General features: G+C 52.0%; 1 protein-coding gene across 1 annotated transcript in view; it reads left to right on the top strand.

Moving 5' to 3' along the window:
• Positions 1–315: 315 nt before the first annotated feature.
• The window catches only part of celf2 (CUGBP Elav-like family member 2), a gene marked incomplete at its 5' end in the record, with an annotated part of 87,062 nt that continues 62,082 nt past the window's right edge, over positions 316–25,295 (top strand). Inside the window, 2 exon segments of the mRNA NM_001292334.1 lie at positions 316–337; positions 18,340–18,379.

Raw genomic sequence — 25,295 nt, 5'->3', positions numbered from 1 at the left:
TTTTTCTTTGCAATCTGTGGTTATAAGAGGGAGAGAGAGAGAGAGAGCGCATTCCATTCCGACAGTCCATCTCTGGGATTTCCATGGGTAAGTGGGATGCACGGGACACTCAGCTTGGTTTGGAGACTCTTAAACAACCGTGATGGGTTTCCGCACGTGTCAGACATCCGGCTGGACCCCCCACCCCCCCCCCCCACCACCACCACCAAAACAAAAAGGCTCGAGGGCGTGATCAGGCGCTGTATCGACCACAAAGGATAATTACTATTGAGCGACTGAGTTTCAATTCGCGGTTCCCGCCAACCGAGGGCAGAGAGAGAGAGAGAGAGAGAGAAAATAAAAGGTCTGACAAACTGCTCGACCCTTGACGTCGCTTCCGTTTTACCAGACCCCAGGTCACGGGACCGTTCTGTGAACGAACAAGACCCTTTGCCTCTCCTCTCTGCCCCGGGCTCTCGCTTGACCGCGCGTTCAGCCACGGAATTAACACGACAACGCAGTGGGCGCCTGCGGAAAAGAATTGGGGAAGAAATTGCGCGTGGGCTGGGATGCCGCTAGTATTAACCTAAACCTTCCGAAGCATCCAAAATACACAAAAGTCAATTCACTTTTCGTTTCTGTGAAGCCCCTGTGTAGGTTCCTGGTTGAGGCCCATTAAGTTGACCTCTTTGGGGAACCAGTTGGATGTCAATTCAGAAATCGCTTGCCTCAGGCTGAGAGGGGGAGGGAACGTTCCACCAGGTTAACTCGTCTTTGAAGGTCAGAGAGACGTTATTTCACTGGTTTAACCCACAACGTTCAGAGAGGTCAGTCTTAAAATTTCACAGCGCGCGTGTGAGAGAGAGTGAGTGAGAGAGAGAGAGAGAGAGAAAGAGAAAGAGAGCAGATCCGAGCTCCTCGGAAACCCACAACCGCATGTGCTTAAGACTAATTTAAGAGGGAGGAAGCTTGTTTATTTTTAGACGTCTAGTTATTTTCTTTGCTGGAGATATCAGTTTTACTTTGTCGATCTTGTCGTTTCTCTCAGGACAGAAGTCTGGGGCCTCTCTTTTTTTTTTAAAAACAAAAAAAGCGGCGCGTTAGCCCCGGAATTCCAACTAGTCCCAGCCTGTGAGCCGCTCCAGCGGAGGGCTTTTAAGATCGGCCCAGGGTTGGGGAGAATTCTCGTTCGGAAAAAAGGGCTTCCGAGTTCTGACTGAACTTGAGAATTTTCCACTCGGCCCAAAGCAGTGTTTGGGCGGCCACGGGGCGCGCGTCACGGCGAAATCCCTTTCGCGCGTCCCGAGGGCGTCTCGAGGACGCGATGAGGCGTCGTCACGAGCCACGACCTGACGGCTTGCGGTTTCGTACGATGATCCCAGCGATCCGTGCATTTGGTCCCGGGCGCCTTGACAGCGTCGTCGAGGCGTCTCGAAAGCGCTTGACGGGAAGTACGCCGCAAAGTCGATTGACTGCACGTTTTGTGGGTGAAACGCGGCAGCCGATCGCACCACAAGCGCCTCGGGAACTCCCCTTGTATTTGACCGAGCGCCTTTTCGCGTCGAGGAGACGTCACGGAACCCGACGGCGTGTTTTGAGAGCGAAATCCGGGGCGATTGTCGGCCAGGACACCGGGAGAGAGAAACTCCCTCTTGTCTTTTCCAACCGCGCCGTGGGATCTTTTAACGTCCAACCTGCCCACTGAGGAGGGAGGGGCCCCTCGGCTTAACGTCTCTTCTTCCAAAGGACTGGACGAAGAAGTGAAGAGTTAGCGAGGGGCTGAATCGGGGGGGATGTGGGTCCGAGCTTTGCCGGTGTTGGAACAGCTGCATGTTTAAACATTCATCACGTTGCCTCAGCCCATCATCGTATCTCACTCGAGCGGTTGTGGGCCGAGCGAGAGGGGGGGAATTGAGTGCAGCTGCAGGCATCCCCCCCCTCCCACCACCCCCCGGGTCTTCTCTCCTCCTTCCTCTCCTCTTTTCAGCTTAGTTTGCTTTACGTCTCGTCAGCAAACCCTGACGGCAAAACCCGCCCCCAGGGCGGAGAGTGTTTTATCGCAGATAAAAAAAAATTGCCGCTTACTTCGTGGCTGTTCTGCGGGACGTCACCGGGCGCAAAAACGGGTGACTGCATCCGCCATACATCCCGGCAAAATCCCTCGAAGCGCTTTGAGACGTCTCCGTTCGAACCTTTGATGGTCTCGCTCCTCTGCGAACTATTAAAACTTTGCCAATCCGTCCCCTCCCTCCGCTCGGCGGGCACTGCCCTGCTCCACGTTCTCCCCCCCCACACCCCACCCTGCCCTACCCGCTCCACCATCGGCGGTCAGGCCTTCAGCCCTTTCTGCCCCCACCCTCTGGGACTCCTTCCCACCTTGACTCCCCTTCCCGGTCTCAGGACCCGTCTTCTTCGACCGTGCCTTCGGTCGGTCTCCCAACCCCAGCCCACTCTGATCCCGACCCGCAGCTCGGGTCCAACGTCAACAACAATAACTTGCATTTACATAGCGCTCAATCACACAGGGTAGAGTCCCAGAGCGATGGCTCAGCTCAGAGCTGGACGGCTTATTGTCCAGCGCCTTGAGAGATCCTCCCGACGTGAAAGGCGTTACGTAACTAAGTGAAGCTTGTTGCTGTTGGTCGTATGAAATGCCGTTCTGATTTCTCTCTCTCTCTCTGCGTGTGTGTGCGCGCACGCGCGCGCGTGAAAGACGAGAGATATTTACCTCCGAAGCGCCCCTTATTTCTCTCTCTCTCCCTCCGCGCTGCCAGGAGAAAAGATACTTTGAGCGGGTGGAGGTTCTTAAACGTCTGACAACAAGATAAACGCTTGCGATTTCGGTCAATGAAGCATACCGGCCTCCCGATAAGGCCAGTTTGTCAGTGACACTCGGCCTTTTCAGCTCAACTTGCAACTGGCATTTAGTGGTAGTATTGATCGAGCAAGTCCAGGCTGACAAAACACAGCTCTCCTGTGAGAATGTCACCGTCATTGGCTGCTCTCTGTGAAATCAAGTCATTGCTTGCAATGAAACACGCACGTACGAGTGAGTGGGTTTACGTGGGAGGTGGGGGCGGGGTGCGAGGGGTAAGACAGCACAGAGTTGCGGTAACGAGTAGGTTTTATTTCCCCCCACTCCCGTTACTCCTAGCTCCGTACGCCTGGGTTGGTGATGTAGAGGTGAGGGGGGTGTGCGGGAGAGAATAATACCGTAAATCTCGCTTCAGTCTGTTTGGTGGCACCATTCGTTGTACGGAACGTGTTTTCTGAACTGTAATAGTAATAATAATGATGATTCTCGCATTTGATATAGACACAGCGCCTTATCAGGTCATCGAGACGTCTCGGAAGCGCTTCACAGAACATACCGTAAAGGGCATTGACTGCGTGTTTTGTGGGCGAGACGCGGCAGCCGGTCGCACACAGCGGTGTCCCACAAACGGTCGTGTCAAACAGTACGTGGAGTGCCTGTAGCTCAGTGGTTAGAGCGCTCGACTCGCAAGCGAGAGGTCTCGGCTCGATTCCCCCGGCAGGGGGGCGAAACCTTGGGCAAGTTTCCTTACTCCATCACGCCCGATGATAATCCCTCCAGAAAAATAAACAATCATAAAATCGGTCGCTTCAATCCACGACTGTTTGTGGGACGCTGCCTGGGCACAATTAACTGAGGCGTTGCGCCCACCAATGCACAGTCACTTCACTTTTACAGTGTATTCGGTGAAGCGCTTTGAGGCGTCTCGAAGACATAATAAGGCTCTACGTCAAATGCAAGGATTATTATTGTTGTTATTGTTGTGGAGCGAGTGACCAAGGGAGAGAGAAACTCCCTTTTCTTCTCCAATAACCCCGCGGGAACGTTAACCTCCGACAATGCAACTACCCCACGCGCACCCCCTCACCCCCACCCCCCCCGGCACTGCATTGGAGCGTCGGCTTAGATAATATGAGTCCAAGTCTCGACGTGGGGGCTTGAACGCACAACCTTCTGACTCAGAGGCGAGAGAGAGAGAGAGAGGGGGGGAGAGGGGGAGAGGTACCAACAGAGCCAGGCTGATTTACAGCTGGGTTTCTGTCATCGGGGGTATCTCCGGCTCCGAGAACTGATGACGTCAGTTGACTGGTGAGGTACGGGCAAGGCTGCTTTGTGATGTGACCCCCATCACTGTGACCTCACCTGCTCCCTCCACCTACGGTGCCACGGCTGGTCGCCAGTCCGGGGGGGGGCAGCATGGAGGCTGAGATATGGACTCTACCCAATGTGTCTCCGCTCTCGAGGAAAGCTTTCTCCCAGCGTCACCGCAGCCTCTGAAGGTAAACCAGCCGCGGTTCTTCGAGTTAGCCTTGATCGGGGTTGTCAGTCGATTGGCGGATCGCTTTTCCGTGGGGGGGGGGGGAGAGGGAGGTATTAATAATTCCTTTGAAAAAAATAACGATAATAATAATAGTAGACAGGTCGCTCAATCCACGACAGGTCTGTGGGACGCTGCTGTGCGCAATCGGCTGCCGCGTTTCGCCCGCCAAACTATACAAATGTTTTGCGTACAAATATTAATCCTGCGCCTCCGCCCCACACACACCACCCCCCCCCACACCACCCCGTCACCGCCCGCAACAAAAACAGGTCACTATTATGTCAAGCCGGGACTATCCTCTGCGTCCGTGCCTCTCAATCCATCCGATGATGCTGCCCTGCCGCGGAGCGAATACGCTTCGGCTTAAAGCGCCACGGGCTACGGTAATGCCACGGGCCGTCAGTAAACGCAGACGGGGGTGGGAGGGGAGGGGAGGGGAGGGGAGGGGGTGGTGGTTGTGTTAGTCGACCGGGTGTCTGGCATGTGCGGAAACAACCCATCGCCGATGCTTCTGAGTCGAGTATCCAAATATAATCCTTGCATTTGATGCAGCGCCTTATCACGCTGTTGAGACATCTTCACAGCGCTCCACGCAGGGTATACTCTCGAGTGGATTGACTGCGTATTTTGAGGGCAAATCAGTCTTGAGAGTTCCATATATGTGGGTCACCTACACAGGGAAATACACAGGGAAATTTCCCTGTGTCCCGAATGCGTGGAGTGGAGTGCGCACTCTCTCTCTCCCTCCGAGGAGGAACGCACCCTTTACTTACCTACTTCCAGAGAGCACACATGTTAGTGTCAGGTTGTTGAGCCAAAGGGGGAATTAATCTCATTTGCATTCTATCTCGAGGCTTTCATTTCAGCCTCTTGATCACTTGCCCAACGTTCCCACTCCATATTAAATAGCTTTCGTGCACTGATACAATCTTAAAAAGCATTGCACGTTCTAAGGCACAGAAGTGTGTGGGTGTGTAAACGCTGGTGTTATCTCCCTCTCGCACTGGAACAATCTACTCTTAATTCCAACACATGTTCCCCCTTTTGTAGGGAGAAAAGGTGGCAAATTGAGATTAAAAGATCTGACAAAGTCTCCTTCTAAAATCTAATTTCGCCCACAAAATGCACAGTCCCCACACTTTTACTTAAAAAAAATGCGGTCACTTCAGACCGCGACTGTTTGTGGGGACGCTGCTGTGCGCAATTGGCTGCCGCGTTTCGCCCACAAAATATACAGTCAATTCACTTTACGGTATATTCCGTGAAGCGCTTCGAGACGTCTGAATGACGTGATGAGGTGCTATGTCAAATGTAAATAATATTATTACTATTTACAGTCAAATCCTGGTGAAGCTCTCTTAACACATCCCAGCGAGGCGGTAAGGGATGATATGAAACGCATGGATCATTACTGTAATAAACTGGTGGAACTAATGGCTCGGTGGGCTGAATGGCCTCCTCCTGCTCCTTTTTTCCTACGTTCTTATGTTCCTGCGTCTCAGTAGTTTGGTTTGGATACTCTTAAACTCTTAGCGGCGACCGAGTTCCGCACGTTGTGAAAGCTTAATCCCAATTCCCGCTGCTCTTTCCTGCAACCCTTCTCTTTCTTAGCGGTTAGATTCCAGCCGTTACCCCAACGCACGCTCTGCAAGCCTCGGCTCTTGCCAACCTGTGCCTAATGCTCTCCGGAATTAGGTGGGTAGAGAGTGCGCATTCCATACCGACAATCTATCTCTGGGATTTACCCGCCTGACCTCCCCCTCCCCACACCTCCCCTCCCCCCCCCCCCAAAAAAAAATCTTTCCTCAAATAAATACCCAATTCCTTTTTAAATCCTCCCTCCCCCTCGTCCAAGAAACTCAAAACGTACTTTTTCGGGCCGCGATTTCGATCATCTTTCCTTTCCTCTCTCCCCCACCCACCCCCTATACCCCCCCACACCCAACCCCTTCACCCCCAACCCCCCCCCCCACACCCCCCACACCCACCCAACCCCAGCTTGGTTGCCCATCCACCACAGTCCCAAACACACCTGATGTCGTCCCTATGTGAAAGGCACCGTATAAATATAGACAAATGTATGACGGTGTACATTCATTTAAGGTCTGTGTTTGACTCGGCCATTTATGGTAAGGCATTTTCCATTCCATCAACCCTCTGTGTAAAAACACAGGCCTCTCTTTTTTATCTTTTCTGATGCTAATTTTACACCCCTCTTGTTGCCGGCTTTGGTTTTGTATCTGCCTTCGCACGCAATCTAATCTGTAGGAACAAGACCAGGGAGATGGGTTGAAATTCCGACGGAGCCTTTGTCTAACCTCTATAACCCCCATTAGCATCATTCCACCACTTCGCACTTCACACGCTTGTTAATGACCCTGTCAGACAGACGCAAGTCTCCGTAATTAGCGCTTAAAGTGTTAACTGCCTCTTTCTTCCTGGCCCGACATCCTGTGTCTCATAAAAAGGGATTTTTTCTCTCTCTCTCTCTCTCTATCTCTATCTCTCCCTCTATCTCTACGAGCCAATTCTTTCCATCTCTGAATGCATCAGGGCCTGGAGTCCTGTCGCTTAGCGGGTAGTTCGAGCGCTCGCCTCGCAAGCGAGAGGACCCGGGTTCGATTCCCGGGGCAGGGCGAAACCTTAGGCAAGTTTCCTTACTCCACACACACACACACACACACACACACACACACGCGCGTGCGCCTCTGTTTATTTACCAGTAAGTCGGAACCCGGTCGTTAGTCGATGGGCGGATCGCTTTTCGGTGGTGGGAGGGGTGGGGGGGGGTTAATAATCCTTCCAAAAAAATTATTATCATTGGTCGTTCAATTGGCTGCTGCGCTATCGCCCCCGAAATATACAGCCAATTTGAACGACATGACTCTCTGTGATGGGGGGGGTACGGAGTTTTGTGCGGGTGACCGTGCCTTCAGCCACTACGCCCCGAAACTCTGGAACCCTCTCCCACAATCCCTCCGCCTTTCCCCCTTTCCCCCTTTCCCCCCCCCCCACTTTCAAATCCCACCCAAAGACCTTCTTTTTTGATCGTGCTTACGGTCGCCCCCACTCCCCCCCCCCCCCACCACCACCATCACCACCTCGCTCTCTCCCCCCCCGGATCAGGATCAGAATCCGCCGCCGTCAGGGACGCTGCTCAGCGCGAGGGGCGCAAAATAAATGTGCGTTGTTGCTGTTGTTGTTCACGGCTGTGGTGGGGTGGGGTGGGGGGGGGGCATTTTGACCAGTGATTGCGGAGCTCGGTTGAGGGTTCCCTCGTGATGTCACGTGGCTCTGTGATGTCAGGTTTATGGACAGATGTGACCAGGACAGGTGTCGGTGGAGGGCAGGAGCGGTTTGAATAATAATAATAATAATAATAATAATCCTTGCGTTTGATTTAGCGCCTCATCGCGTGGTCGAGACGTCTCGAAGCGCTTCACGGGACATACCGTAAAGAGTAGCGAATGCGTATTTTGCTGGCGTTTACGTTGTTGGCCGACCCCCCCAAAAAAAGGTTGACCGCCTCCGAAATCCACAGTCACTACACTGTGCAGTTAAGCGTGGTGACTGTGAAGGGCTTCAAGACGTCCTCTCGTCGTGACAAGGCCCCAAATCAAATAATAATAATAATAATAATAATAATCCTTGCATTTGATATATGCAAAGGATTATTATTATAATAATATTATATCATTATTGATGATAATTTGTTAATAACAGTGTCCTAAAAGGCACTTCCTTGCACATAGCACATCCTCGTTTCTCCCACACCTGTGCCAAGTACCGGGCGGTTTCGAAGCGTTTCTCTATATGCCAACGGTCTGCGTCCTCTCTGAATTGGGTTGGGCCTACGGAGCACTTCATTTGGGTCTCCTAACAGCTGTCGCCGAGAGAGAGAGAGAGAGAGAGAGAGAGAGGAGTCTTTCATCCCATCTGCCTTGGCTGAGTTTAAGCCAAGCTTCCTGAGGCAGAGGGAGGAGAGGGCTTAAGAGATCGTCGTTCGGGATCAAAACGGCTGTTGGTCCCCGTGGGACTCGCTGTGTTTCAGGAAGAGTCCGAATCTTAGACGTCCTTGCCTTCCCCCAACGCCACCCCTCCGTTTCCCCCTCCCCAACCCCTGCCACCAACACCCACTGATCACAGAAATGAGCGGTAGCCCTCTCTCTCTCTCTCTCTCTCTCGCCTCTGAGTAGGAAGGTTGTGGGTTCAACGCTCACGTCGGGAGTTGGAATCACATAAATGATAATAATAATAATCCTGGCATTTGATACAGCGCCTTATTGCATCTTTGAAACGTCTCAAAGCGCTCACGGAATATACCGCAAGGTGAATTGACGGTATATTTTGTGAGCGAAATGTCGTCTAAGGTGACCCTCCAAATACAGTGGTGGGAAGGGGTGGGAAGGAGCTGTTTCGTTGTCGGAGGTGCCGTCCTTCGGATGAGACGTTAAACTGAATTCAGCCGCGAAGTGAACGACCGTTTTTTATCTGGGGGATGGATTATCAGCCGGGACAGCGGGAGAAGAGAAAGTCCCTTCTTTTTTCTGTAACGTCCACCTGACCAGGCGCGGAGGGGGTTTAACATCTCATCCTAGGGGCAGCACCCCCGATAATGCGGGGCTCCCTTGCTCCAGCCCTGCGTCGTTCTGCTTGTTCTCGACCGCATGAGAAAACACCATCAGATGTTATTTGTCGTCAGCATTGAATCGGAGGCCTTTTTGCCAAAATTCCCCCCGTGAGCCGAAACTTCAGGCCAAGACTTCAGTAAGCCTTGGTCTTAAGCCGGAGAATGGAAGGAATTTGTGGAAGACTTTTGGACGAAAAAAATTAAACTAAACGTCTCAATGGGGGAATCGAACCGACCCAAGGGAGAGCTGTAAATCTCAGAGGCCCCTGAAGTTTTTACAAGCCTTTCTGTTTTACATGAAACTTATTGACTACAGATGTGGGGTCGCGGAAAAGCACATGCTTTAGCAGGTACCTGATCACTGGCGCGCTGTTGGGGGGGGGGGGGGTGGGGTGAGACATTGGGAGCATCAAATGGCTGCTGCGTCTCGCCCAGAAAACACACAGTCACTACACTTTACAGTATGTCCCGCTGAAGCGCTTTGAGACTTCACAGTCTCAACGCCGTGATAAGGCGCTGTATCAAAATGCAAGGATGATTAATATTATTGTTATCATTACAGCGTGATGTTAGAGCTCACAGCGTTAGCCACCCACTGTCCTTCAGCCCGGATGGGGGCGGTGGGGTGGGGGCAAGGACTCCCTTGTTAACATTAATACTCCTTTATTTTGTAGGCAAACGTGGCAGCCAATTTGCACAGCGCAATGTCCCCACTGAACGGGAGAGTAGCACCTCTGTTTATCCATCTCAAAATGTTTTGCCCACAAGATATGCAGCCAATTCACTTAACGGTATATTCAGTGAAGCGCTTTGAGACGTCTCGAAGGCGTGATAAGGAGCTGTATCTCAAGGCCGGTCTCAAGACCTTTCTCTTTGACCGTGCCTTCAGCTCCCCTCTCGACTCTTTACCCCCTCCTCGCTCCCTTCCTTCCTTCCCTCCCCTCCCCTCTCCCTGACCATTTCCCCCCAATGCTCGGGTCCTGACCCAACGGTCCAGCGCCTTGGGATGTCCTCCCGACGTGAAAGGCGCTCTATAAATGGAATCTTGTTGTTGTTGTTGTTGTTGTTGTTGGATCAAACGTAAGGATTGCTGTTGTTCTCGCTGTTATCTTGTTGGAAGAACGGCATCCCCAACGATGCAACACACCCCCAGCACTGCACTGGGGCGTCAGCTTAGACCATGTGAAGTTCCACGTCCCGACGGGGGCTTGAACCCACAACCTTCTGACTCAAGAGGGGACTATACCACGCACCAGGCAGGAAATGGCATCGGCAGCAACCTGGCGCCCAGAAAGTCGGCCATTGTTCCATGCTTCATCATAGCTCGGCCTCTTGAGATATTGAACGAGGACGGTGGCACTGTAGCCTTGTAGATGACATCTATCTATTTGTCCCGTGCGGAGCTAACTTCACAGGTGTCCGTTATTCTCTCGGTGACGTGTTGCTGCTGCATTTCCCTTTGTTCAATATTCACCTGAGTTTGAACCGCATGTCCATTAATTTTCCCCCCTTGGGAGCTGTCGGAGTGATTGGATTGGTGGAGTAGTCATTTTTTTCTCTCTGTGCCTTTCCGTTTGCGTTTTCTCCTTTCCTTTCCTTTCCTTTCCTCCCCCCCCCCCACCCCACTCCCGGAGGATCGGGGGTGGGAAGGTGGACAATCGAAGGCACTGTCAAAGAGGAGGGTCTTGAGTTGGGTTTTGAAGGAGGCAAGGGAGGGGGCAAGGCAGAGGGACTGCGGGATGGAGCTCCAGAGGTGGGGGCAGAGTGTCTGAAGTCTAATGCTGGAGTGTCAGCCTGGACACTGAGCTCAGGATCCTCATGTGGGACTTCAACTCACATCCTTCTCGATCCCCAGTACAATAGTGATGGCGACTGAGCCAAGTTCTCATCCTGACTCCACCAGGTGCCAGCCTGGCTCAGTTGGTCACACTCTTGTGCCTATGAGTCAAAAGGGGGAAGGGGCGAGGTGACTGCAGGTATGGTCGAATAGGAAGGTCTTCAGGTATGACCTGAAGATGGGGAAGGAACGGGGGGGGGGGGCAAGGCGGAGGGATAGAGGATAGATCGAGGTCCACTTTGGGACTTGGAACTTGCGTAGTCCAGGCTGAGGCTTCAACACAGTGCTGGGGGGACTGCTGCGTTGTTGGAGGTGCCGTTCTTCGGATGAGATGGTTGAAAGGATCTGCCCATTCGTGCGTGGACCTTAAAGATCCCGCGGCGCTATTGGAAAACAGAAGGGAGTTTCTCTCTCCCGGTGTCCTGGCCCAACAATTCCCCCCGTTAAAACTGGTCACTCGCTTTATGCCTGTTCCTGGTACGTTGCTGTGCGTCAATCGACTCCCAACGCAGAACAAGTCACTACACTTGACTGCAATTCCCTGTAAAGCACTTTGAGACACTTTGGAGGCCCTGTATCGAGTGCGAGCACTATATTATGAGCAACGACGAACCTATTTTTCTGGGTAAAATCAGTGGGTAAAACATCGCTTGTGTTGTGAGAGTCAGATGGGGCGTGGGACACATTTTCACCCGGGTGTGTATTTATAACCGTGATATTCACTGGTGCGAATAGCTAACGAGAGGCAGCGAGAGCCTGAAAATAGTGACAGCAGATGGAAGAGGCGATCTCACTCACGATATGCACTGAAGATGTGGGAGCAACAGCGACACAGTACCCCCCCCCCCACTCCCCACCCGCACCCCACCCATGTTGGGACTGTGAGCTCATATTAGTCGAGGCCGACACTCCAGTGCAGTGCTGGGGGATCATCTAATAATAATAATAATAATAATATAATAATAAACCTTGCGTTTGGTACAGCGCCTTATCAGATCTTCGCGACGTCTCAAAGCGCTTCACAGGATATACTGTAAAGTGAAATGACTGTATAAATTTGCGGGCGAAACGTGGCAGCCAATTGCTGTGTTGTTGGAGGTACTGTCCTTCAGGTGAGATATTGCTGCCTACCAACTGTGCCAGACTGACGTCTAGGTGATGTTTGAGACCGAGGTAGGATTCTAATGCTCCCCCCGCTCCCCCCACACCCACACCCACAAAAAAAACAGTCTCTGAGACTATATTACCTTACAATTTAAGATGAGAGAATCGTGAACAGTTCTAAAACCTGAATAGTGGGATTTGCATTGACATAACGAGCTTTCACGTCAGAAAAGGTTTGTTACTGCCGACTGACACTGAGCTGGGGGGTGGAGACCCAAGGGGGGTGAGGGGGGGGGGAAGGGGGTGGGGGTTGTTGGTCAACCGTGTGTCTGACTCATGCAGAAACCCATCACCGTTGCTTAAGAGTATCCAAACCCAACTGAGAATTCCATGCGTCCCACCCACGCACGGAAACCCCAGAGAATTTAGTCTTAATTTGGAAGCCGTTCCTCCACAGTTCTTGAGCGCGAGCCTCGAGGGGCTGAATGGCCTATTCCTGTTCCTATATAAATCAACTTGCGAAACAGAAAATGGATGGTGAGCGGGCGGGAGAGGGCGGGGTGGTGGATGGGGGGGGGGGGGGGAGTGGAAGAGAATTATTTTCCACAGCGGGGTGTTTACGAGAGAGAATCAAACTGACGAGGGAGGCTAGAACGTTATGTGTAGGGGAATGCAGGCGGCCCATTTGCGCACAGCAAAGTCCCACGAACAGCCGTGAGGTCATTGACCAATTTATCCTTAGGATTGTTGGCTGGGATACAGGGTGGAGATTAACTATCAAAATACTTTTCATCGAACGCTAGTGCTCAGCAGATACGGGTGTGTGCGATAACGATGTGTGTGGCGTGTTAAGATAATTATTCGGGGAGGACGGGTTTGCGGGGGGGAGAGAGAGAGAGAGGGGTGGGTGGGGGCGGGGGGGGGGGGGGGGTGGAGAATGGGATTGATTTGGATGGCTCTTTTCAAAGAGCCAGCACAGACATGATGGGCCGAATGGCCTCCTTCTGTGCTGTATAATTCTACGATACTATGTGTGCGCGCGCGCGCGGGCGCGTGTGTGGTGGGGGAGGTCGTTTAATAAAAAAAAACTTTTATTTAATCGTAAAGTTACCCTCTCTTTCCCCAAGATGCTCTCTCCCTCTCCCTCTCCCCCCCTCTCTCTCTCTCTGTAAACGCATTCTCCCACACACCCACACACCCACACACACACACTCTCCCTCTCCTCTCTCTCTCTCTCTCGCTCCTGACATTTTGCTAGTTTCAGTTCCTGTAGCTGTTTTTTTTTTGCACCACAAGCTGTTCGCAGTGTGTGACAGAGTGTGAATGCAGGGAATGTGGCTGACACGCATTCAGCGAGAGGCAAGCAATTACGCCTCTTGCAAAAGACGCCTTAAAGCAGAACCGAGAACTCCGAGGCAGGGCAGAGAGAGAGAGAGAGACAGACGGCTGGAAAGGCGGAGGCCAATTACTGCAACTTTCTAAAAAGCTTTGTGCGCTCAACGCCGCACTGACATACCTTTCATCCTTTGTTCCCCTTTCTTATTCTCTCCCCCCCCCCCCCCCCCCCCTCCGCCTCCTCCCTCCACCATCACCGTCTCCTTCCCGTTACCGTTACGTGATAATGACTAAAAAAGGAGGCGGTGGTGGGGGGGGGGGGGGGGTGGGAATTAAAAATGCCTACGCCATGAGACAGCGTGACTTTGCCCTCAGATTTCCTGGAAATCAACGTGTCCAGCTCTCCCAGGGTGACTCACCAGCAGGGACAGGAAGAGGCCATTCAGCCCCTCGAGCCTGTTCTGCCATTCTATTTAGTATCGTGGCATATATATTTGTTGGGTCAGGGCATCAAGGGGATGTGGGTCAAAGGCGGGCATTTGGCGTTGAGGCGCAGATCAGCCATGATCTTAGAGATGGCAGAACGGGCTCGAGGGGCTGAATGACCTACTCCTGTTCCTATGTTTCTGCACCTCAACTCCCATTTACTCGCCTTTGCCCCCCGTGTCCCTTGGTATCCCTCCGCGGCTGCCGCGTTTCGCCCGCAAAATGGACAGTCAGTCCTCTGTACAGTATACGCTGTGGAGCGCTTTGAGACGTCTCGACGACGTGATAAGGCGCTGGATTAGATGCAAGGATTATTATTATTATTATTGTTGTTACCCAATGCGCTGGTCTCTGGAAGGCTGTGAGGCGATTTGAGCAAAGACTGACTGACCGACATCCACTGGGGGTGGATTTGTAACACCAACAATAATGACAATAATGAAATCGCCCCGAGGCAGCGAGTGAGTGAGTGAGCGAGCGAGCGAGCGAGGAACCAAGCTGTAAATTCAATTCCGTTTTTTTCCGATAGAAAAACGCTGCTCGTCGTGTCGAAAGCAATAGTTTCCGGTCACTGGGCAGGGCTGTGTCTTCACCGACATCCTTTTTTTCTCCTCTGAGCCGGAAGGTTGTGGGTTCAAGCCTCGCGTCAGTGCTTCGAGCTCAGTCTAGACTGCTGAACCCGCAACAACGACAAACAGATTCCACGTTGAGATTTGTACAGCGGCTTTCACGTCGAGAGGACGCCCCTAGGTTGGGTGGGGGGGGGGGGGATTATGTTGCATTGTCGGAGGCGTCGTCCTTCGGATGAGAGGTTAAAGCGAGGTCCCGCCTGCCTGTTCAGATGGACGTTTTCCGTGGCGCTGTTCGAAACACCCAGAAAACCCACGGTCACTGCGCTTGACAACAATTCCCTGTTAGTCGCTGTGAGACATTTGACGGGGGGAGATTTTCACGTCAAAGCATTTCACAGTCGCAGCGCAGTGACTTTTTACTTAGCGGCCGAAGGCGGCAGGTGGTTTTGCGCAGAATTAAACGGCTAAAGACAGGTTCGAAGGTACTTTTCCCACAGTTTTGCAGGGAATTGTGTTTGCAATTTTTTTTAAGACAAAGGGGACTTAACGGTTTAAGACAAGATGGAATTGCCGGTCTTGTTAGCAGTCGAACCCGATTCCCGTTGAGATATTTTTTCATACAGAGCGTTAAAAACATAATAATAATAATCCACGACTGTTTATGGGGACGCTGCTGTGCGCAATTGGTTGCCATGTTTCGCCCACAAAATACGCAGTCAATCCCCTTTACAGTATACTCTGTGAAGCGCTTTGAGACGTCTCAACGACCTGATAAGCCGCCGCATCAAATGCAAGTATGATTATTATTATTATTAATATCATTAAATCCTAACCTCTCAAACCGAGGAGAGATCTCAGTTGCCAGGAGAGAAAGCCAAGCCCTTGTTTCTATATATAAACGCATTACTGCTGCCTGGTATATTTTAATATGTTACCAGGCAAATATCAAATAAATATTTTCTCATGTAAAATTCCAAGTTAAAAACTCACTCTCGGTGGGCGATTTGCTTCTGGGCTCTCGTCGGAAGGCGGAAGATTCTCGAAAGAGCCGTTGGTTGGGAGGTGAGGGGCTGGGCGGAGGGGGGCGGGTGGGGGGGGGTCCAGGGGTTGAAAAATTTGCAGCGTTTTACGGTTGGATAGTTAGAGGTTGCTGGGGTGAAATTCCACCTGTAGCGACTTTTATTCACGGGGGGCGGGGTGGGGGCGGATGTGGGTGAGGAAAGATGCATGGGGTGGGGGGCGCAATGGAGAGCTCTTCAGAGGGATCCAACACCGGCACAGTCAGCCAAATGGCCTCCCTGTGCGCCGGACGTCTCTACAATTACAGTAAGAATCCTTGCATTTGATATCGCGCCTTATCGCGTCGTCGAGACGTCTCAAAGCGCTTCACAGGATACACTGTGAAGTGGAGTGACTGCGTATTTTGTTGGGGCAAATGGTTCGGCTTCCAGTGGCGGGATTATTCGTCGTTGGGTGAAATTGCTGACTGGTGCCGTTTTGTACGGACTCTCTCCTCATTCTTTTTGACGTGGCTGATTGGAGAGAGAGAGAGAGAGAGAGAGAGAGTGGAGGGAGCAAATTCCGCTATCTATGCTAACCTCGATCTATATCCCAAGGTCTTTCTGCCTTCACGAACGTTACAGTTGCAGCCTTCTTCGGCCAGTTGGCAATTTGGTTTCTAACCGTGATAAATGCCACTCTGACCTTAAGAGTTAGAGTTATTTTTATATCCTCTTCTCCTCAAAAAAAAATATTCTGTCCTTTCACTGGCGGACAGATATCTGGTGCTTTGTGACACAAAGAGAACAGTCAACATGTTTAATGGGTTAGTAGACAACATTGGCCAAGTTTCCTTACTCCACACGTCTCTGTTTACTCGGCAGTCAGTAGGAACCCGGTTGTTAGTCGATTGGTGGATCGCTTTTCCAGGGCTAATAATCCCTTCAACATAAATAAATTCTAATTTGGTCACTCGATCCACGGCTGTTTGTGGGGGACGCCGCTGTGCGCAATTGGCCGCCGCGTTTCGCCCACAAAACACACACACGGTCAATTCACTTTACAGATATATTCCGCGAAGCGCTTTGAGGCGTCTCGATGACATGATAGGACTCCGTATCAAATCAAGGATTATTATTATTCCCCCCCCCCCCCTCCCCTTGATGTCTGCCTGCATCCCACTGCCTCGACCTCTCCCACCCCATCCCCCCTTCTCTATCTTCAAATCGCACCTTAAAACCTACCTCTTCGGCCGTGCCTCCAGTCAGTCCCTCACACTTTGTCCCTTCACAGCAAGCGAGCAAGCCCGTCACTGTGAAGCGCTTCCGAGACGCTATCCTGCGTGAAGGGGCTGTGTGATTGCAACTTTTTGCTATCGTGCTGAACGTGCACTCGGGTGAGGTCGAACGTGCACTCTACGGGGTGTCCGCAAAGTCCCGTTACTTTTTCTCTCCCCCCCCCACCCCCTCCCGCCGCCGCAGTGCACTGATCCAACAACCAAAACACGTAGAAGAATGCTGATAACTGTATTTAGAAGCGCTTAATTGCCTTCGGTACAAGTGTTTCAACTGTATTTAGACACCCAGAGCCATCATTTTCGTGGCGGGGTAATGATCCGTCACCGTGTTCAGTGCGAGATCCTCCCGTCGCATGATGGAGTGAAGAGGCGAAATGCATCTGTGTCTGACAGCTTGTTTCAGCCCCTCCGTAATCTCCTCGCTGTTTAGCGATGGAGGCAACAGGACATTTTCCGGGCGTCCCGACACCTGAGGAAACCCATCACCGTTGCTTTAAGAGTCTCCAAACCGAGCTGAGAATTCCCTGCATCCCACCCACACACGGAAATCCCAGAGGCGGATTGTTGGAATGGAATGCTCTCTCTCTCTCTCTCTCTCTCTCTCTCCCTGTTGACGGGAGCCAAGTGTGCGTTGGGGGTAACTGCTGGAGTCTTAACCAGCTAAAGCCACATGCCCTGCCGTCGGTATCGATGCCTGGCAAGCTTTCCTGCTGCTTGGACTTTGTGGACACCCTGTACAGGATGAGTGTGGGAAGAGGAGCCATTAGATGGATGGGGCTGATGCTGGCCTTGGCCTTTACCTTCCCCGAACGTGAGTCCTTAGTGGAACAAACACGATGTTCAGATATATAACCTGAAACAATGTTTTATTAATCCGGGGCTGAGCTCAGCGACAGTGAAGGATATCAAGAAACTCTGGAACACTCTTCCTCAGTCTCCCTCCGCCTTGCCCCCTCCTTCCCCATCTTATGATGACAATAATAATAATAACCCTTGTATTTGATACGGCGCCTTATCACGTCTTCGAGGCGTCTCAACGTGCTTCACGGGATACGCTGTAGAGTGGAGCGACTGTGCACTTTGCGGGTGAAATGCGGCAGCCAATTGCGCTCAGAGGCGTCCCACAAACAGTCGCGGATTGAAGTGACCGATTATTATTTTTGAAGGCGTTATTGAAGGGATCTTCAGGTTGCGCCTGAAGACTTTACCTTCGACCCGTGCCTACGGTCACCTCCCGTCGTGCTCCGCCATTGTGAAGCGCTCTGGGACCCTACCCTGCGCGAGGGGCGCTTTATAAACGCGAGCTGCTGCTGCTGTTCCTGGGTCTCCCGCTTTGAACGGCAAGAAGCTAAAACCTCACGGTCTCCAAAGATGGCATCGGAATGGCATTTTTCCTTCGCAAATCTCCCAACACGAAACTTCCTTTGTATATTAATGATTAGGAAGTGATCTCAGCTTTCAAGCTCTCTCTCTCTCTCTCTCTCTCTCTGTGTGTGAGCGAGCATTCGAGCGAGCACATATCTCGCTTGGCAAAGGGGGTGGGTGGTGGTGGGGGGGGGTGGAGGGGTGGGGGGGGGGCGGCGTGGGCTTGCAAACAAAATATTGCTTTTAATTTTTTTCACACTAAAGGCCATGTTGTGTTGATCCAGGGATCCATGGTAACCAGAAACACTGCCTCGATGTGCTCGCTTTCATGTTTAGGGCAAGTGTTTTGTCTTAAATCGCTGCCATATGACAAGAGTGTGTGAGAGAGAGAGAGAGAGAGAGAGAGAGAGAGAGAGAGAAAGAGAAAGAGAGAAAAAAAGAAAGCCCTGGGTGCTGGGAACCGGCTTCAGATGTGCTTTCAGTTTAACCGTCCAGTTTGGACGAAACTCTGAACTTTTCGTTTCTGACCTGTCGTGTTTTCTCCCTCGACTTTTCTTTTACCGTTTGAATAAGAGTTCCACTCCTCTCTCTCTCTCTCTCTCTCTCTCAGTCTCTCTCTCAGTCCTCTTCCCCGCCCGCCCGCCCACCCAGCTGAATGCCCAGTTTGCCAGCTCTCCCCCCACCCACCCACCCACCCACCCCCCCACCCCACTCCGAATGCACGGTGAGTGAACAGCACTTGTGTCTCGCGCCTCTCATATCGTGTGGACGTCCCAAGGCGCTGGACCGTCAAATTGGCTGCTGCGTTCCTCCCTGCAAAATTCACAGTCACTACACTTCGCCGTAAAATCCTGCAAAGCTCTTCGAGATGTCTTAACGGCGCGACAACCTACATGCGTGTTAGGTATTTATATGCACCTGTCTGTGTGTGCTTGCGAATGTGTTTGTGCTTGCATGCACGTTTGTTTGTGCGCGTGTGCGTGTGTGCGTGTGTGCGTGGGTGCGTGTGTGTGTTAGTTATCAACGGCGTTGATTTATAACTCTGATCTATTGATCGAGCGGCTGGGTCAGTGCTGGTGGAGCCCGATTGTTCGTTGATTGATTTGGGAATTATGAAAGTCACCAGAAGTGAGCGTGGCTGTTGATCATCGGGAGAGCGGTCTAAACGCTTTCAGCAAATGTGACGCTTAGGTGTGTGCTGTGTATGTGAGAAACAATATCTACACTGCAGCTTGTCAGATCCCTGTCCCTTCATGAAAGCCTGGCGCTTGATCATCGTCGGGCGCCTTTTTTACATCCCCAAATTGCCGTTTGACTGATGTCTTTCCAGGGCGCCGAGCTGTTATGTAAGGGCGTTATTAATATAAGGCCATTTTGCCGTCCAAATACCGCAGTCAAAGCGCTTTGAGGCGTCTCGACGCGACGCGATAAGGCGCTGTGTCGAATGCAAGGATTATTATTGTTATCGCCAATGCGAGAGGTTGTCGTCAAAGGTCTTTGAAGCGCCTCAGCTCTGGACGTCTGTTACTGTGTGCTTGACTTGTCAGCTTGGCTCTCAGTTGGTCGCATCTGGTTCATAATTTGGTGGGTGGGAACCCCAATGGTAGGATTTGTGGGTGGGGACCCCGTGATAAACACACAGTCGTTCCACTTTACAGTATAGACTTAGCCATCTCGACCGCTTTGTCAAGGACGCTGTATCCAAAGCAAGGATTACAGAATGATGGCACCATTGGAAAGTTTCTCCCAGTATCCCAAGCCAACAGAACCCCCCACCCCCCTCCACCCCCCAAACCCCACCCCCCCGATAAATTGGACGTTCACTCCACGTCTGGTTGCAAGTGGTTTGCTGCGCACATACGGCTCCCGTTTCAGTGCATTGAACGGGAAGGCTTGTTGCGGTGGTAATTGAGAATCGGCTCGTTATGTGTTGCTCGTCAGCGCACGTTCATCGGTGACACTCTTGTGGCCGCGAGATTTTACTCAGCGCTCTTTCTTTAACGCGCGCGCGCACGCGGGCACACACACACACACGCGGGCACACACGCACGCGGGCACACACGCACGTGTGCGGTTTCTCTGGCAACCGCAAGTCACAGTCGCACTGCGGGAGATTGTGGTCAAATAATTTTATTTCAGGCATCGCCTGAGCCACAGCGAGCGGAGAGAAGGACCTGGGGCCAGGGGGATCCTTGGCCTTAGACCCACTTGCTGACCCCCCTTCCCCCTTCCCCTTTCCCCTTCCCTTGTCCTGGTGTTGATGCGGTGGGGTTGACTGTTGACGCCGGCCCAATGAAGTCATCACAATAGCCCTAGCGTTTCCAGACAGAACCTTTCGCGTCGGGAGGACATCTCAAAGCGCTTCACAGTCAACTGCAAAGGTGTAGTGACTGTGTATTTTGTGGGCAGCTAAGGGTGTGTATAGCTCAGCGAGTGAGTCGAGAGAGAGGTGATCTCAAATAATTGTGTGTAGTCCTTTCTCGGGACTTCCTCCCCCGACATGAAAGGCGCTGGGTAAGTGTAATGTGTTGTCACCCCCACACGGAGATGCTCGTGACCCTTCCCCCCCCCACCCCCCTACACACTCCGCGGGTTAGGAAGAGCCAGGACAGAGGGCCCCAGTTTGAGGGCGGGGGGGGGGGGTGGGAGGGGGGAGGGTGTTGGCTTCAGGCTGGGTTGCGAGCTTGGAGTGTGTCCAGCCCGAATTAATCTGAAATTAATTTGATTCTGAACGACTCCATCTGTCTGTCTTAAGGAGGCGGCGTCTGCAGACATAGCGATGGTAGAGAGCCACCAACTAATGATCTGAATTATCTGGAAACAGATGGAGCGTCGAGTGACGGAGAGCGGGGGTGGTGGAGGGGTGGGGGGGGGGGGGTTGGGGTTGGGGGCGGGGGAGAAGAGGGGAAAGGGGGAGGGAAGAGAGCAGGAGAGAGAGAGAGAGAGAGAGAGGGACGGAAGGAGGGAGAGGCAAGAGAAGGCATTAAGCCCAATCAAAAAAATACTCTGCCGTCGGGGATTAGAATAGTAAAGGGGTCATGTTAGTTTATTCCATCACCCCAAGAGCTGGCCGTTAAGGTTTGGGAATGAAGCTGGAGGAGGCCGGATGTGTGCGTATTCCTCCTGTGTGAAGTCTCCTCCCCCACGGCACTTCTGAAGGTTTCTAGCTAAAGCGAGCAGTGTTTTTTAATATATATTTTTATATCAAAAAGGCCGAGCGAGGGAGAGACAGAGGCAGAAGCAGAGACGGAGACGTTGAAGCCAAAATTGCCTTGTCTTGTTATTTTCCACAGTGCAGCCCTTTCGACTCGATAACATTGGGTTGCGAAACAGATAGCCAAGCACCACGGTGACCGATGGTGAGGAGGGGGAAATGGTGTGCGCGTGCGTGCGTGCGCGTGCGCGCGCGCGCGCGTGCGTGCGCGTACTCCTCCGCTTGCTCTTCTGGAACACTCCGAGGCGAAGCCCTCAAAAGATTTCCACTCAACAATCGGCTCGGGGCAAGTCGTTTCCCGATGATTAGGAGTTGAAGTGAGACGAGAAGCTGTGCGCGTGTGTGTTTGTGTGTGTGCGCGTGTTTGAACGTGTGTGTGTGTGTGTGTGTGTGTATGTATGTGTGCCGTGGCTCAGACACGCAAAACCTTGGCTCGACCATATTTGGAGTCTTGCGTCCAATTCTCGTGTCCGCACTCCAGGAGGGAGTGATGGAATATAACAGCGAAGGAAAGAGTGCAGCCTACGTTTATGAGGATGATACCAAGTTACTGCTGTCAGGATAGAGTGAATAGGTTAAGCGCACAGCAGTGTCCCACAATCGGTCGTGGATTGAGTGACCAAATTATTATTATTATTTTTTTCGAAGGGATTATCACACCCGGAAAAAGCGATCCAACAATCCACCAACAACCGGGTTCCTGCTTACAAAATTACGTTCGTACAGAGCCTTTCACGTCGGGTGGACAGTCAGGGATTTGGAACCCGAGTCGGGGGCGCGGGGATGGTAGGAGGCTGACCGAAGGCACGGTCGAAGAGGAGGGTCTTGAAGGAGGCAATGGAGGGGGGGGAAGCAGAGGGATTGGGATGGAGTTCTAGAGAGTGGGGACAGAGAGGCTGAAGGCCCACCCGTCAACGGCGGTGGGGTGGGCGAGGTGGGAGAGACGTGGAGCGGAGGGAGCGGACAGGTTGGTAGGGGTTAGGAGGTCACAGAGGTGGAGGTGGGTGGGGGGGAGTGAGGCCGTGGAGGGTAAACAGAGGCGTGCGTGTGTGGAGTAAGGAAACTTGCCCCACGTTTCGCCCAGCCCGGGAATCGAACCCAGGTCATCTCGCTCGCGAGGTGAACCCTCCGACCACTGAGCTACGGGACTCCCTTCATTTTCTCATTGAGCGGACAACCCCTGGCTCGCTCGCTGGGTACCGGAGTTGGACCTCTGCTGCTATCTCCTTTGAAGCTCTTGGTTGGTTAAACGACTTTTCCCTGGTGTTTAGCCAGGACTTCAAAGGGAATAATTCTCGCAATTTATAATTAGGGAACGGTACAAGGTTCACTTTCAACTTGGATTTCACCAGAGAGAGAGAGAGAGAGAGAGAGAAAGAGAATGCAAGATAAATAAATAAACATATGGCTATGAGGAGGAACCATTTTTGAATTTTTCGTTTTAATTTCGGACGCAAATTTTTCCAGCCTTCTGGTCTTGCCCTCATCCACCCCGCCTGTCCCGTTCGTCAGCCGGACTCGAAGCGATAGACTGGTCGGTCATTTGGGGGTTCAGTGAATCTCCTGGTAACCCTACAAGCCAAAGCCCCTCACGGGGAGGGTGGGACCTAGCTGGACAAGCAGCGGGAAACCTCGCCAGACAACGCTCTCATTGGCAAACCGTTTTTATTTTTAAGCTGGTTAGACTCCCAACAGTTACCCCCAACGCACACTCCGGGGGTTTCGCCCAAGCCTTGGCTCTCGCCAACCAACCCGCTCCAATCTCCTCCTCCTCCTCCCTTGCAGCGCTGTTCATTACAAGCGGAAAAAGGGGGATTTTTTAAAATTTCATTTATCATCCGCCAAAGCTTGATATAGTGATGGTTTATGCGACATGAAAGACACCTGGAGCTCTATACTCGGAACGTATTGATAGCCTCCAGCACTGATCCAGAGCACATTATCAGCAAAGTATAATTGTGTTCCTCCAACACTTCAAATAGTCACATAGCTTTGATATCAAACTCACCTCCTGATTCTGTCAGTCAGGTCTAAGTTAATCGTCCTGTGTCACTGTGGAGCCCACACTCCACTAAATATCACAACGTTTGATGCGAACGGCTGGGCAATTCGGGGGGTGGGGGGAGATTTCTTTTGGTTGAATTGTCGTACGTTGGGTTTGATGTCTGAGCCACTTTGCTGTGCTGTGCTTACAGCAGTGCTAATCTCAGCACTTGACATAAGCGTCATTCGAAACGTCTCAAAAGAGATTGACTGAATCTTACTGGACTTACTGTAAAGTGGAGCCACTGTGTATCTGGCAGGAGGAGAGCAGGCTGGGGTGGTGGGGGGTGGGGGCAGACTGTTTGCGCACGGCGACGTCCCCACAAACAGCGAATGACCGAATTTTTTTTATGGGGGGCTGTGAGGGTGTGTGGGGGGGGGGGGGGGGTGAGGTGGGATTGTCGGCCAGGAGACCGGGAAGGATAAACTCCCTTCTCTTTTCGAATAGCATCTCGGGATCTTTAACGTCTCATCCAAAGGACGGTACCTCTGACAGTACAGCGAGACCCCCCCCCCTCCACCCCCATATCCCCAGCGGATTTAAACCCTGCGTTGGGTCTATGAGCTCTGGGGTCTCTGCTGGCATTCCAGTGAGTCCTGGGGAGGGGCTCTGCATTGCCAGATGTTACCTCTTTTTGGCGAGACAAACCGAGGTCCCGTCTGCCATAAGACCTGCGATGCCATTCAAAAAGAGAAAGGATTTTTTTCCCCACTCCTCCCCTGCTCCACCCCCCGCACCCCCCCCCCCCACCCTCCCCCATGTCCCAGCCAACAGTCCAGCAGGTTAATCGGTCATTCGCTTCACTAGTGTTTGTGGGACCTTGATGTGCGGGAGTTTATGTGCTTAAAGAAAAATACGGTCACTATACTCAACAGCAGGACGTCCCAAGGCCCGAGCTGGGCGGGGAGGTGGGGTGGGCTTTGGACCAGGGAGGGTTTAGGGGTAGGAGGGTGACCGAAGGCTCGATACGAAGAGGAGTGCCTCGAGACGTGCCTCGAATGTAACGTAAGGATTCCAGGTTTAATATAATCCAGAAAGAGACAAATATTATTTGTGTTAACAGCGAAGAGGATTTTGACTCCTGGAATACCCTCTCGATATTAAACGTGGCCTCTCTCGCTTGCAGATATCACACGGTATTTATAGGCTTCCAGAGAGCCCTGTACCTTCGAAGAACAGAAATATCGTGTATCTTGTCACGTTCTGGTGTCAGAACATATTTTACACGTCGTTAAGGGCCGCCGCTCTTTCACGTTCCGGTGGCTTCCCATTCTGATACGTATCTGCAATTCTCGCACCCGGCTCCCAATTTTATGAACAATAATAATGATGATAATAATCCTTGCATTTGATACAGAGTCTCGGGATAGTGTAGTGACTGTAGTTTTGCCTTCAAAGCACTTCTGTACTGTGACGTACTGTCATGTGCTTTGAAGGCAAAAATAATGCTTCGTCTTCGAAGCGTTTGCGGAGGACAATTTCCAGGGCTGTGGGGAGAGCGCGGTGGGGGGGGGAGTGGGATTGATTTGGATACCTCTTTCCAAAGAGCCAGCACAGATACGATAAGCTGAATGGCCTCCTTCTGTGCTGTATGATTCTATGAGATGGATTGCATGCAGTCCTTGGTGGGTGGGGATTGGAGGGGGTGAAGAGCTGGGGAGGCGGGGAAGATAGGATGCCTTTTCCGCGGCTGTTTGTGGGGACGCTGCTGTGCGCAATTGGCTGCCGAGTTTCCCCCACAGCAGTTCACTTCACAGAATATCCTGCGAAGCATTTGGAGACGTCTCGAAGACGTGATAATAATCAAATGCGAGGATTGTACTCATTCGTACTATGATCCTAAATGGGTTCAAACGATTCTGATGAAGTGGCGGCACACGCGTGGAGTTCAGATTCTCGATCTGATTCCCTTCTTAACCTTATCGTGTAAACATGGCAGAGTAAAACAAACAACAGCCTGGGGATAGATCCCAGTGCAGAGAGGCTGCAGTTCTCCATCTCCTTGCCACGTTTTACCCGTGTTAACTACACAGAACATAACATAACAGACGGCGGACTGCTCGGTTTTAGGTCAGGTC

Source organism: Callorhinchus milii, unplaced genomic scaffold (genome assembly GCF_018977255.1).
Source record: "Callorhinchus milii isolate IMCB2004 unplaced genomic scaffold, IMCB_Cmil_1.0 Scaffold5, whole genome shotgun sequence".
NCBI classification, from domain to species: Eukaryota; Metazoa; Chordata; class Chondrichthyes; order Chimaeriformes; family Callorhinchidae; genus Callorhinchus; species Callorhinchus milii.
Note: the sequence above shows the minus strand (reverse complement) of the source record. Positions and strands in the feature narration are given on the sequence as shown.